We start from the raw sequence: 14,445 nt of genomic DNA on the forward strand, positions 1-14,445 counted from the left end.
GATCCGCTTATGCTGTTATTTCTGCCATTGCTTATGCAGTATCCCTTCTTTAGTGACTCTTTTGAGTTTGGGTGGTAATCACGATGACATCAGAGATGTCGAACGCGATGATGTCATGTTGCCAGTGACCACGATGATGTTTGTCATGTAATGGCGACTTCATGGTTATGGATTGTATGTGGGGATCAGCATAGACTGGAGCATTGGTGGGAAACAGGCGGTTCTCGGACCCTGAACCGTTGACCACCCCCAGCAGCCCGCTCTCCCTCTCTCCCCAGCAGCCCGCTCTCCCTCTCTCCCCAGCAGCCCGCTCTCCCTCTCTCCCCAGCAGCCCGCTCTCCCTCTCTCCCCAGCAGCCCGCTCTCCCTCTCTCCCCAGAAGGAGCAGAGATTGCTGTGAGGATGGTAGCTGGTCCCCCGCTCCCTCAGCTGCCTAATGAAAGTGCAATGATGAGTGTGAGTAAGAGGAGAATTGGGACAGTATTCACCAGCCGGCCGGCTTTCTGCAGCTGACTGAAGGGGGCACGAAAAGACCCTACGCACTGATGCAATCTTCCTTCTAACACACACACACACAGAGACACACACAGACTCACACACAGACACACACAGAGACACACACAGACTCACACACAGACACACACAGAGACACACACAGACTCACACACAGACACACACACACACACACACACACACACAGAGAGACACACACAGAGACACACAAAGACTCACACAGACACACACACACAGACACACACACACAGACACACACACACACACACTCTCTCTCACACACACAGAGACACACAGAGACACACACACACACAGAGAGACACACACACAGAGACACACACACAGACACACACACAGACACACACACGCACTCCAAAGAGAGGGCACACATTTTGTAGCAGGTAGAGTTCATGCTGGGTGCATGCCGTCCAAAGTGTCAGCTGGAACACAATCAATACTAGAAAACAGGACAGGTTCTCCAAAATACCTAATGGAGTTGTTTAGCGTCTCAAAAAATAAAAATATATATATATGTTGTATATTTTTATTTATATAGCGCCATCTATGTACATAGCGCTTCACAGCACTTATAAATATAACACATAATGGGAATAAGCGCTTCCGACATAAAAGTAACGTTAGGAAAAGGAGTCCCTGTCCCGAAGAGCTTACAATCTAAGTGGTAGGTAGGGAGAATGTACAGAGACAGTAGGAGGGCGTTCTGGTAAGTGCGTCTGCAGGGGGCCACGGTGGATGTATGAGGTGTATAGTATCAGCCACGGAGCTACTCATATGATTTGTTAATAAGGTGGGTTTTAAGACAGGTCAGGTTGTAAGGCTATCCCTGTTTCAGCACAGGTGGCTCAAACAGTGTCTCAGTCATTGACTGAGCCACTGATTAAGCCACCTGTGCTGAAGCAGGGATAGCCTTACAACCTGACATTTTGGTGGCCCTTGAGGACTGGAGTTTGTCATCCCAGATCCATAGGGTGGCAAAATGCCACCGACATAACCACCTAGACCAGTTCATAAGAATAGTGCTACGGAGCAGAAGGACGCACGGTGTAAGGACCACCATTGGGAAACGCCTCCCATCCCCCGCTGCACCGCTGAAGAAAGAACAAAAAAACTTGGTACGCTCACTCCAGGATGGAACGCAAGGTGTAGGTGACCCCAGTGAAAGGCGCACAATCCCTCGGAACCCTATGATGTCATACAAGCGATAGACCAATCCGCGTATCAACGCTTCTACCAAACTGCTGCAACATCCCTTCTGGCTGTTCTCAGTGTATGTGTATATATATATATATATATATATACTAGCTGGGAGACCCGGCGTTGCCCGTGAGTTAAATTTCCCGCTAGGAAAAGGTGGGGGAAAAGGGGGGGAGGGGGGAAGGGGAGCGGGGGGAGGAAAGGAGGGGGAGGAGGGGAGGGGTGGGCAGTGGACAGGAGGAGGGGAGGGGGGGCAGTGGACAGGAGGAGGGGAGGGGGGGGCAGTGGACAGGAGGGGGGGTGGGTGGACAGGAGGGGGGGCAGTGGACAGGAGGGGTGGGCAGTGGACAGGAGGGGGGGATAGTGGACAGGAGGGGGGGACAGTGGACAGGAGGGGGGGGACAGTGGACAGGAGGAGGGGGGGCAGTGGACAGGAGGAGGGGGGGGGGCAGTGGACAGGAGGAGGGGGGGACAGTGGACAGGAGGAGGGGAGGCAGTGGAAAGGAGGGGACGGGGACAGTGGAAAGGAGGGGACGGGGACAGTGGACAGGAGGGGACAGTGGACAGGAGGGGACAGGGACAGTGGACAGGAGGGGACGGGGACAGTGGACAGGAGGGGACGGAGACAGTGGACAGGAGGGGACGGGGACAGTGGACAGGAGGGGACGGGACAGTGGACAGGAGGGGACGGGACAGTGGACAGGAGGGGACAGGAGGAGGGGGGGGACAGTGGACAGGAGGAGCGGGGGGACAGTGGACAGGAGGAGGGGGGGCAGTGGACAGGAGGAGTGGGGGCAGTGGACAGGAGGAGGGGGGGCAGTGGACAGGAGGGGGGGACAGTGGACAGGAGGGGGGACAGTGGACAGGAGGGGGGGACAGTGGACAGGAGGGGGGACAGTGGACAGGAGGGGGGGGACAGTGGACAGGAGGGGGGGGAGAGTGGACAGGAGGGGGGGGAGAGTGGACAGGAGGGGGGGGAGAGTGGACAGGAGGGGGGGTGAGAGTGGACAGGAGGGGGGTGAGAGTGGACAGGAGGGGGGTGAGAGTGGACAGGAGGGGGGTGAGAGTGGACAGGAGGGGGGGGACAATGGACAGGAGGGGGGGACAGTGGGCAGGAGGGGGGACAGTGGACAGGAGGAGGGGGGGGACAGTGGACAGGAGGGGGGGCAGTGGACAGGAGGAGTGGGGGCAGTGGACAGGAGGAGTGGGGGCAGTGGACAGGAGGAGGGGGGGCAGTGGACAGGAGGGGGGGACAGTGGACAGGAGGGGGGACAGTGGACAGGAGGGGGGGACAGTGGACAGGAGGGGGGACAGTGGACAGGAGGGGGGGGACAGTGGACAGGAGGGGGGGGAGAGTGGACAGGAGGGGGGGGAGAGTGGACAGGAGGGGGGGGAGAGTGGACAGGAGGGGGGGTGAGAGTGGACAGGAGGGGGGTGAGAGTGGACAGGAGGGGGGTGAGAGTGGACAGGAGGGGGGGGACAATGGACAGGAGGGGGGGACAGTGGGCAGGAGGGGGGGCAGTGGACAGGAGAGGGGGGACAGTGGACAGGAGGGGGGGCAGTGGACAGGAGGGGGACAGTGGATAGGAGGGGGGGACAGTGGACAGGAGGGGGGGTAGGTTGCTTAAAATTTCCGTGTCCCTCCTCTCCACTCCCCCTGTATGTTTCTCCACTCCCCCCTCTCTCTCCGCTCCTGCCCCCCCCCATGCGTAGCTCCGGTCCCCACCCTACAGTGTCTGACACACACACAGTGACACACACACACACAGTGTCACACACACACACACACAGTGTCAGACGAGCACCGGGGAGTGGAGGGAGGTGAGTGGAGCGCCGGGGAGTGGAGGGAGGTGAGTGGAGTGCCGGGGAGTGGAGGGAGGTGAGTGGAGTGCCGGGGAGTGGAGGGAGGTGAGTGGATGCACCAGGGAGTGGAGGGAGGTGAGTGGATGTGCCGGGGAGTGGAGGGAGGTGAGTGGAGCGCCGGGGAGTGGAGGGAGGTGAGTGGAGCGCCGGGGAGTGGAGGGAGGTGAGTGGAGCGCCGGGGAGTGGAGGGAGGTGAGTGGATGCGCTGGGGAGTGGAGGGAGGTGAGTGGAGTGCCGGGGAGTGGAGGGAGGTGAGTGGAGCGCCGGGGAGTGGAGGGAGGTGAGTGGAGCGCCGGGGAGGTGAGTGGAGCGCCGGGGAGGGGGGGAGGTGAGTGGAGCGCCAGGGAGGTAGGTAGGTGTGTGTGTGTGTGTGTGTGTGGCCGAGGGGGAAGAGTGGCAGTTGGGTGACGTCAGACCCACCAATCTGATTGGCCAGAGGCTGAGGACCAATCAGATTCACCGCAGCTAGTACCAACCATTCGATTTTATATATTAAGATACACACACACATTTTAAATATGTGGAAAAGGTGCAGGCCTATTGAAGTGTATGTAAAAGTGGAAGACTGATCACTGCAGAAAGATAGGGCTGGAGGCTTGCATCCAATACAAAAATTATTTATTTAATATTGCATAACAGCAGTAAGGCAGAAAAAAGAGGTCCTCAGACGCGTTTCTCACCCAATGGGTGCTTTATAAAGCAGGCACTGTAGTTATCTTCAACTGGACTGAGTGGAGACCAGAGAATGATTCATCATCTAGTTTGGGAATTACTGATTCTAAGAAGTTCTTTACGTTTTTACGATCTTGGTCAAGGAATGCAAAACCGTGCTGCATCATGTAGGGTCTCTATAATCTTCTGCTAATCATTTAATTTGTGCGGTAATATGCCATGCATCTTTAACCCATCTGCTACCAGAGAGGCCAGCAAGACAGAGCAATGCATTGCTGGTCAGTCTGGCAGAAAACAGGTGAAGGCAGAGGTGGTCACCAGCTGGTCAGGTTGTCAGGATATCCCTGCTCCAGCACAGGTGGCTAAATCAGTGGCTCAGTCGTTGACGGAGCCACTGATTGAGCCACCTGTGCTGAAGCAGGGATATCCTGAAACCTGACCTGTTGGTGGCCCTTGAGGACTTGGAGTTGGCCATCCCTGGGTTAAGGGAACTGAGCAACTGACCGCTTATTCCACACTCCGTATAAGCCTTTAATAACTCCTCCAGTGCTTATTTATTGTATTTGAGCAGAAAATGCATGGTGGGCTTTATTCAAGTTTTCCTCTTTATGTGCCCCAAACGGCTGATCGGTGAGTTCGTGCGGATATGTATTTAGCAGGAGGGTTTGTTACTGACAGCAGAACCCTAAAGAGCCCCTAACATTCCTTCACTATGAGCCCAGACTGGCAAAATATTGGTCCTCTCTAATTAGACAAAGTACGATAAATTCCACTCACAGGAGCTAATAGGCTTAGAGTCGTCTGCTACATAAACCCCCTGAACTTGTAATATCACGGGCTGGAGACCGCGCAGAGAGTCATAGCTATCTCCATCTTACTGCATAGAGGCCGCGCTTATAGTTACGGCGACTGCGACGGCGCCAGAGCACATATCTTGCTGTGCATCGTGCTGCAGATAGTGAACGCGACCGAGCGGCAGGATCCAGGAGAGAGAAATGAAATTGTCTCTCCGTGCGGCCGCCGCGTGACGTCGGCGTCACGTGAAGCGTTTCAGCCAATAATGGCGAACCGCTCGCATGATGTCACGGGTCACGCCTCCACCAGGCCCCCTGTCGCATCCCGCCTGTCGCATGCATAGAATGCAGGATCCACACGCACGCGCCGCGCGAATGACATAACGCGGTCGCACTGCAGTGCACACTACAAGCGTGGCCTAATAGCTATCTCCCAGTGACGGATTTCCCATTAGGCTCGTTAGGCGTGAGCCTAGGGCGGCAAAATTTGGGGGCGGCAAAAATGTCCGCCCCATATATATTTGCGGCGCTGTAGGGCCTGATGGGAAGTCACTTTCATGTGGCCGCCTCCTTGCTGCCGCCCTCCTTCTGAACCCGCCTGCGTGGCATCACACTGCGTCTCGTTGCCATGGCAACGTGTCATCGCGTTACCGTGGCAATGTGACACCGTGCAACATCACATTCGCGACGTCCACAGCACGCAGCGCAAAAACAAAGACATGACGTCCGTCGTGGGTGCCCATAGTTGGCGCGAACGCAACGGCACTGCGCAGCGACATGGCGTCCAAAATCGCTGGTCAGTGGATTTTGCGTTGGTGTGCGGCCACCGTGTGATGTCAGCGTCACGTGAAGCGGGTCAGCCAACAATGGCGAACCGCTCACGTGACGTCACGGGCCATGCCCCCGCCACGCCCCGTCGCCCTCCCGAGGTCTCCTGCACAAAAGTGTGACTATCGCTATAGCGACGGCGACGTGTGCCGTCAGCGGTCGCGAGCATGTCGCCGTCACTGTAAGCGCGGCCTTAAGGAGAGACATTGAGAGACTAACACGCAGCGGCTCACGTGTTGGTGTAAAACCTGTGTTACATGATAAGTGTATGATCCTCACGCTTGAGGGTCACAGATGTGTCACTGTGGGCGCCTAGAAATACAAGCCCGTTATTCAAAGATACGCGCTGTTTCATATTGCCTGACCTCCGCCTGTCTCTCCGCTATCGTTACCATAGGCGAGTAGAACTTGGCGTCGTGATTGCGCCAAGATCGGTCACCTGACGTGGAAGTTCTGGAGGTCTTGTGGCATTCTGGGACCATCAGACTCCCGGCACTGTAAAGGTTAAGAGGTTACATCTGGGTGATTGATACAATTTGTACCCAAATTTGAAACCCCTAAGTATTTTATTACATCAATTATTTTAATTACTTAAATTAATCACTTACAATTACTTAAAGCTGGTTTATAAACACAGGGATCTGAGACTTAGGGGTTTGATTTCCTCTGACTGCTCCCTTGTCACTGTGTGTTTACAAGCGTTTGCTTAGGCAAAGACCCCCACTCTATCCCCCTTATCTATATTGGCTCTCTGATAAAGACAGAGAGTGAAGTAAACACTTGTTTCACTTCCATTCAGGCCAGGGACCCCCTAAGAAATTCTATTTGTCATTAATTTACAAGAGAAGGAATTCCGTCATATTGGAGCATTCACATGATTGAATGTGTCTAGGCAAGCCTATCACTGGTCAATTCTTTACAGGGGGTTGTTTTGTGGCTGGTTACAGGGGATTGCACCTATAAAAGGTGGTCAAAACGGCCTAGGAATTGGGATCCCCTGCAGAAATGTTTTTTAGTTTGTCTATATATGTCTTTTTGGGTGTTTTTGTGTGTTTTTGTGTGTGTGTGTGTGTTGGTAGTAGAACTGTAGTTAAAATGTGGATGATTTGAACGGCTCCCAGAAATACCCGTCCCTTTCTCTAGCAGTGCGCATGTCTGCCATCCTTTCTCCATTTTCTGGGATAAGTGCTGCGAGTGCTCATTTGCATGTCATTACCCAGAATGCCCGGCTGCAGTGGAAGCGCTGTATACCAAGAGATAATCGGGAACGGGAGTTTTGCAGACCTGTCGGAGACATGTGTATGTGCTCACAACATGATATTTTTATTTCCTGATGTAAGAAGAAGACATTTGGAAATCACACACCAGTTGCGCTCGCCTTTGGGATCTGGCTCCTCTCCCTCTCCCCTCCCCTCCCCATGTGTGGGTCTAAAACCTTTTGTGCCAATGGCGGGAGGAAAATAAATAAATCTCTCCACTCAGTGATTTTTCCTAATCGGTCATTAGTGTGGAATGTTCTGCCTCGCTGGACAGCTCCCTCTGCATCTGAGGTTGTACTGTGTTACAAACAGTTTCTCTGCTAACTCTCCTGGCATGGGCGCAGTAAGCATGCCACCCTCCATATACCCAGCACTGCTCCGCAATGCACCACCGACCCCTCCGGCAATACAGTGGTTGCAACAACTACTTTCTGTTGACGTCGCATTTTAATAAACCTTTTGTTGACGTCTCCAGCGATTGGTCCGGTTTATTTCCATGTGTACTGTACATCTCCAAGGATTTCTTGGAAAGCAGTTATCGGCTGACCACTTTGGGAAAGTCTTCTGCGTACTCGAGTAGAATAGGTGGAAATGAGTTCTGGGAAATCTGCTTCTTGTTTTTATCATTTCTAATGAGAACTGGAAACCAACAGAAACGGAATAGGGCATATTTTAGCAAATAGTTCCTTTTCTGCAGGGAAGGTCACTTGAAAGATACCAAATAGTGCAGTTTTGCTCAGGTCTATAGAGAACAAATAGTCCACAATGCGTTTCCCAACAATGCGTTTCCAAACAATGCGTTTCAGGCCCCTCTGACAGTGAAAGAGTTCAAGGAATTAGAAGTGTTATTTGGTTGCAAGTTAGAAACATCAGTGTATGTCCCTTGCATAGCTTCTGTTTACCACTTCTGTATTCCTATATAGGGTAATGTGATTTACTGATTCACCACTTACCTAGTTACACCATTGTACTGCCACGTGAGATCTCAGGGCATTTACCTTATGAATGGAGAGGTGACTTCCCATTGCAAATTAGGAACATAATTCCTTGTCTCTTGCATCCCTCTATTTATTCAGTATTGTCTAACGATATGGGTGTCTGCTCTGGGCATAATGTAGCTACTTGCTTATCACATTTTTTTCATGTTTGAATTATTGCTGTTCATTACCTGCATTACCAGCTGTGCCCGTAGCTGGGTGGGAGTGCCATGTTACTCGGTATAACCCTGCGGTCTACCTGTTTGATGGTAGTTAGATTACCCCCACTATGGGCATACATTACATATTTATCTATATGTTATCTACATCATTCTGACTTATCTTCATTTTCTGGCTGTACCATCATGTATTAGAGATGGTGGACTAAATGTTTTAGTGTTTTTATTCTTGTTTATCAGTTGTTTCCTTGTCCATTATTTACTTAATAAAATAATTATTTTGTACCCCCTTTTAGAGTGCCCGGTATGGAGTTTCTGTAGGTCTCGCCTTTTGGGACCTGCCCATCTTTCTTGTTAGTTTATAGTGAAAGAGTTCAATCAGACTCCATACTTCGGCCCATAGTCGCTAAACGGTGCTAAGCTTTAACGTGTCTTCACGCTTATTCATTTGAATGGGAGTTAGCGTACCACTCCCTTTGAGAAAGGCGCCCGTTGTGTGACGAAACGCGTCGGGGAGCGTCATTACGTCATCACGCAGCGAGTGAGTTAGCAGAGCGGAGGCTGTATTATCCAGGCAGCTGCGTTGAAGTTCCATACATACCTATTGCGGAGTTTCGGAAGGTGTTTCCAGCCCCCCAGTATACCGTGGGGATTTCCACACCCATCGAGGGAGACTGTGACTGCGGATCTGATAAGGAGACATCCGGCTGGGGGTGAATTAATTCACAAATTGCCTTATTTTTATTTACCCTTGTGAGTGAGATTCCTTCCCCTCCCCTCATCTTTCCCATCAATAAATGTACTTTTTTACGCTATGGGGCGTGCGCTCTCTCTTCTCTTGTTTTTATATATATATATATATATATATATATATATATATATATATATAACCATTACTGTTGATAATGTTGTCATCTCAGTTGCTTTAAAGGAGAATTCCAAGCAACCATTTTTTAAATGTATTTAAAAAAAAATTCTTTACATAAGATTAAAGCAGGGGGTCTTCCCAGCCTTAACCCCATTCATTTCAGCTCAGAGGACCCCCTGTTTCCATAGATACTAACCTCCAGGGGGGGGGGGGGGCAGTATCTCCTGCAAGTTTATACATAGGATTATAGCAGGGCGTCCCCAGAGCTGAAATGATTGGGGTTCCGTTTCAGCGTCCCCCTGCTATATATCATCCTATGCAAAAAATATCTGATTCAAAATAAAACTTCCAGCTTTGATTGATGTGAATTATTCCGTACATGAATGTGGAAATGAAGGCAGACTGCACCCTCCCCTGTGCTGCAGTGGTCTGCCTGGGGTAAGCCTGGGGTCTGTCCCTGCAGGGCTGGAAGAAAAGCCAAAATTCTAACTCCACTGCAAAGCCAATAGTGTACGCTTCATGGGAACCTCAGTGTGTCGTCTGCCACAGTGAATCACTCCAGTGCTTTGCTCACACGTCCACTGCTGCCACTCAGGCTTCACATCAAAAGCAAGCACGACCCTTCTCTTAAAGGTCAACCCAGTCTGGCAAACACCGGCTAAAAATCAGCTACATCTCAGCTTATGGTCAGCAGTGTGTAGTTTGGGAACGTTAGTAGTTCCCAAAAACTTAGTTCAGACATTTCAAACTCAGCAGTATCCTCCCCGTCACCCCCAGGTACCTCTCCTACTCTGTGTAGACTAGAGCGGGGGTGCACAAACTGGGTGGGTTTTCTGGGAGTAGCGCGGCGGTTTCAGAGGTCGCGCACTTCCCCGAAGGCATTTAAATTAAATGCCAGGGGACCCCACGAGGCCTCTGTAAATTCCGTTACCTTGGCTTTCAGTGGCGCATCGTCATGGCAACGCGGCGGCAAATGATGACGTGGGGTCACATGATGTTGCGTTGTCATGGCATGTCATTTGACGTCAGAGCCAAGGTAAGGGGGGACGACGACGACGACGGGACAGCATGCAGGGGGGCACAAGGGGGAAATGTTTGCACACCCCTGGACTAGAGCAAGCAGTGTCTGCATTATAAACATATCTGTGTTATAGGAACGGTAAAACCTATGCCTGTTACATGAAAAGCAACGTATACCCTCACTGTAAGGTACATGCATCTGTATTTTCTGCACAGAGATGCCTATATGAACTGAGCAATGTGTACCTATAGTACATGTGTAGCCCCTGCTGCAAATATATGTATTCTGTGGACAATACAGAATTAATTTGCTCCACCTATCACATGGTGCGATAAGGAATAAGAGACACTGTCCCTGATCTGCCTGGCAACACATGACAGGAGATATGGGATTGGATTAGAAGGCAACTCGATAGATCTGGAGACCAGCTGTTAGTCTGAGAGACACAGAGGGAGTACTGTATCTTCCAAGGAAAAAAGGGAGCAGTGCACAACACCATACATATAAGAGAATAAAAAAGGAAACTCCATAGGGTAATAACGTAGGGCTCTTGCAGATTATAAACCAGAAGTATCCTCCAAAGGTTGTACTCACATACTGATGAGTTTAAAAACGCCAATCACAATCAGTGGCAAATGCTGTGTGTCTGTATGATGGACGTGGGTAATCTCAGGGGAAAGAGAGGAGAAATACCCACCATAGCACAGATTGTATAGAACAAAAGAACTGTATAAGATATTAAAGGTTATAAACCCTATAGAATGCGCATGCGGTTGTCTGGTGGTGTCACTTCCGGTAGCTGCCACTCGGGAACCTTGACGATTTGGATGCAGTTCCTCTCAAATGTAACCCTCTGGTCTCGGGGCCCTACGCGTTTCGCAGCGTTGCAGCTTCCTCACAAGCCACATCCTAAAATACATTAGTGAGCTGCACTCAGCGGCGGATTTGAAACCGCAGTCACATGACGCCATGGACGTCAATAGTGTGATGTTGCACGGCGTCGCGTGGCCATGGTAACGCGACGTCACGATGTCATTTGCCGTGACGTCACGTTGGTGACATCCGCTGCGCCATTTGACGCTGCAGTTCTGAAGGAGAAGCAGGGCGGCAGGTAAGGAAGAGGCCACAACCGCTAAGTGACTTCCCATCGGGCCCGAGAGCGCGGCAAAAGTATATGAGGGGGGTGGACAATTTTGCCGCCCCCGGCCCGGTCCTAATGAGAAATCCGCCACCGGCTGCACTAAAATATTACCCATGAACCTCCAATGAACAGAAAACACAGTTTTTCTAATGTCCAAAAGCCTTTCACGCTGAGTACACTTATTCTTGGCTAGTTTGTGTTTTTCCGCAGACCGGTGTAGGACTGGTTTCGGTAATCCAGCATGTGTGCCGGCTTTACCCATAATGCCGACTGTGATTAGATCCCGACTGCAGCAGGATCGTTTCATGCACCCAACAGCTGACAGCACATTAGTACATTTTGCTGAGTGGGAGGTCAGTTCTGGTAAGATGGACAGCAGAGGTCTTTGACTGAGCCACTGATTGAGCCACCTGTGCTGAAGCAGGGATATCCATAAAAGCTGGCCTGTCGGCCCTTGAGGACTGAGTTTGAGACCTCTGCGGTACTGTATGCAATGAAATAGGACCCGCTCTGTATTAGGGACAGGACAGATTCCGGAAATGGACACTCGATACTGTGAAGCTGCTGTGCAGTGATTGCTCTGGAAACCCTGCAAACGGCGCTTATCTGCTCCGATGAGAACCGGTAACAACGATACCGAAAACTAACAGCAAGCTGCCCCGCTCCCAGGCGGCTCACATGCAAACAATCATTTCGATAGCAGCAAGAGAAAATAAACAGGTGTCGTGATTCCAACGCGATAGCCGGCGCTGTGGAAATAATCTCGTCTTCTCTCTGTGCAGCGCTAGTACTGTTTGCAAGGGCACGTCACTGCACGGCTGTGCTGCTGCTCTTATACCATTCAAATGTCATTCTGTGAAACAGGCAAACTGGCACTTGGTAATGTGCTAGCGTGAGTAAGAAAGTTCCCGTGTCTCCCCTTCTCTGCGTTTAACTGAATGGCAACAATTCTCACTAGATAACATTGTATCCAAATCACTGTAACGCTAAAAAATATGTGTAACTTACCTGCAACTAAAGGCACGGGCAGTATTAACACTCGTTTACCTTCCCCCCCATCCTCTCTCCCCCCTCTCCCTCCCTCTCCCCATCCTCTCTCCCCCATCATCCTCTCTCCCTCCCTACCTCCCTTTCCCCCCATTCTCCCCATCATCCTCTCTCCCTCCCTCTTCCCCATCCTCTCTTCCCATCATCCTCTCTCCCTCCCTCTTCCCCATCCTCTCTCCCTCCCTCTCCCCCACCCTCTCTCCCTCCCTCTCCCCCACCCTCTCTCCCTCCCTCTTCCCCCATCCTCTCTCCCTCTTCCACATCATCCTCTCACCCTCCCTCTCCCCCATCATCTAGCAGCGAAGGGGTTAATGGCTCACCCAAGCCTTTGCCATTCCCTAAAATAAACATGTCCCCAAAACACAGTGGGTGTGATTACACACTTCCAGCTGAACAAGCCAAAGGAGACGCAGAGAAGCATCATGGCGGCCCTCAGACAACCTCTAATACCCAAAGAATAATAGGGAAAGTCCCACACTTAGGGATGCCAGGTGTCCAGTATTGGACCGGACTGTACTGTATATGGACACTGTACAGTAAAAAATTAAAGGTTATACTGGACCGTATGCCCTTGGGCATTGTCCCTTTTATATACCTATACCTCAGGCACTAAAAACTAGATTGCAAGCTCTTTAGGGTAGGCGTTGGTTCTGCCCCTACCTGTGCCCATTAGTAGTGTTATAAAAGTACCATTATTAAGACCTTTGCTACCATAGGGGCAGCAACGCATCGCTTAGCAACCTGCTGCTGGCCACTCTTGTAGGAAAGGGGTTAAAGGGCAGAATTAGACTAAATAAGCCCATTGGATCTAGACGTTCAGGGTTATGAACAATCCATGGAATGTTACCGTGTTCAGAGAATGAGACTCTGCTGAAGTGACCGATTCCACAAATAAATGAGATCGCAGAGAGCACGCCAGACTTGGGCCGTTTTAAAAGGCTGTGTGAAATCCTGAGGTCACCTTGAATGTCTGTGTTTGAGGAATGTCACAGGCTTAATATGGTTATTCACCGATGCACAGGCCTCTAAACACGCAGCGGGTAAAGAGTCAATATTTGCATTTCAAAGCCTGCAGTGTACGAGCAGAAAGCGAGCGGGGTATATCTTATTTGTGTTATAAGTGTCGTGTACGCAGCAGAAGGGCTTGTTTCCGTCGACACTTGTTCAAATAAGCTTTAGTTTAGGGCAGACTGGAACGCAGGCCCGAGCGTACTCATAAACTTCCCATTACAAGCGCCTTTAATTCCCTCATATACAGTTACAGGATGCAACACGAGGCAGAGCCTGAGGATAACAATTCTTCTGGTGTCTTTATCCAAAGGAGAATAGTTTACCTAACTCAACTGATCATAATGGTGTATTGGAGGACACTGTGGTGATATGAGTAAAATTGATTTGCGTACTTAGCTTTAAGTTTGAATGCGCTTTGCTCTCGCTGGAGGATTGCTGACTTGTTGCAAAGTTTGACTCACTGTATCAGGGTTTCAGAAATCTCCATCCAAATCTAAAACAGAGTTGTTTGTGCTGTCCACTGAAGAATTGTAGATGCAATGTATTACAAAGTAGTAATACTGTTTTCGAATTCAAGACAGTAGAAGCGTGTTGAGCAACGTCTCTGGACCCAATATTTACAGCGCTTTACAACAATGTCAAAATAACAAAAAAAAATGTATTATTCTTAAAGTAGGCCCATTTCTTCTACAAGGAAGGGAAATTGCAAGAGCGTAAGATCTTAATAGCACTGCAAACCGCTACGAACCAATACATCTAGTTCACTAATGAGAAACACTTTTTGTTTTGTTTAATAAAATGGAACAGAATCTGCAAAACGCTGCATTTCTACGGAATTCATTGTACGAGTTCTCTGCCCTATTCGCCAGTAACAAACTCTGACAGGTGGACACTGCCACTTCAAAGAAAGAGTGAACGGGTGGATGACATTGTTTAAATCAGCGTGCGTCACTCCCATTACAGGATCTGACACACCCTGGCTTTTATGGAGCCTGTTCCTGGATTGCAGAATAACGACATGATGCTGATGCAACATGAGCAGGTCTCTTGCATTAGCC

This window comes from Ascaphus truei, chromosome 19 (assembly GCF_040206685.1).
Source record: "Ascaphus truei isolate aAscTru1 chromosome 19, aAscTru1.hap1, whole genome shotgun sequence".
Taxonomy (NCBI): domain Eukaryota; kingdom Metazoa; phylum Chordata; class Amphibia; order Anura; family Ascaphidae; genus Ascaphus; species Ascaphus truei.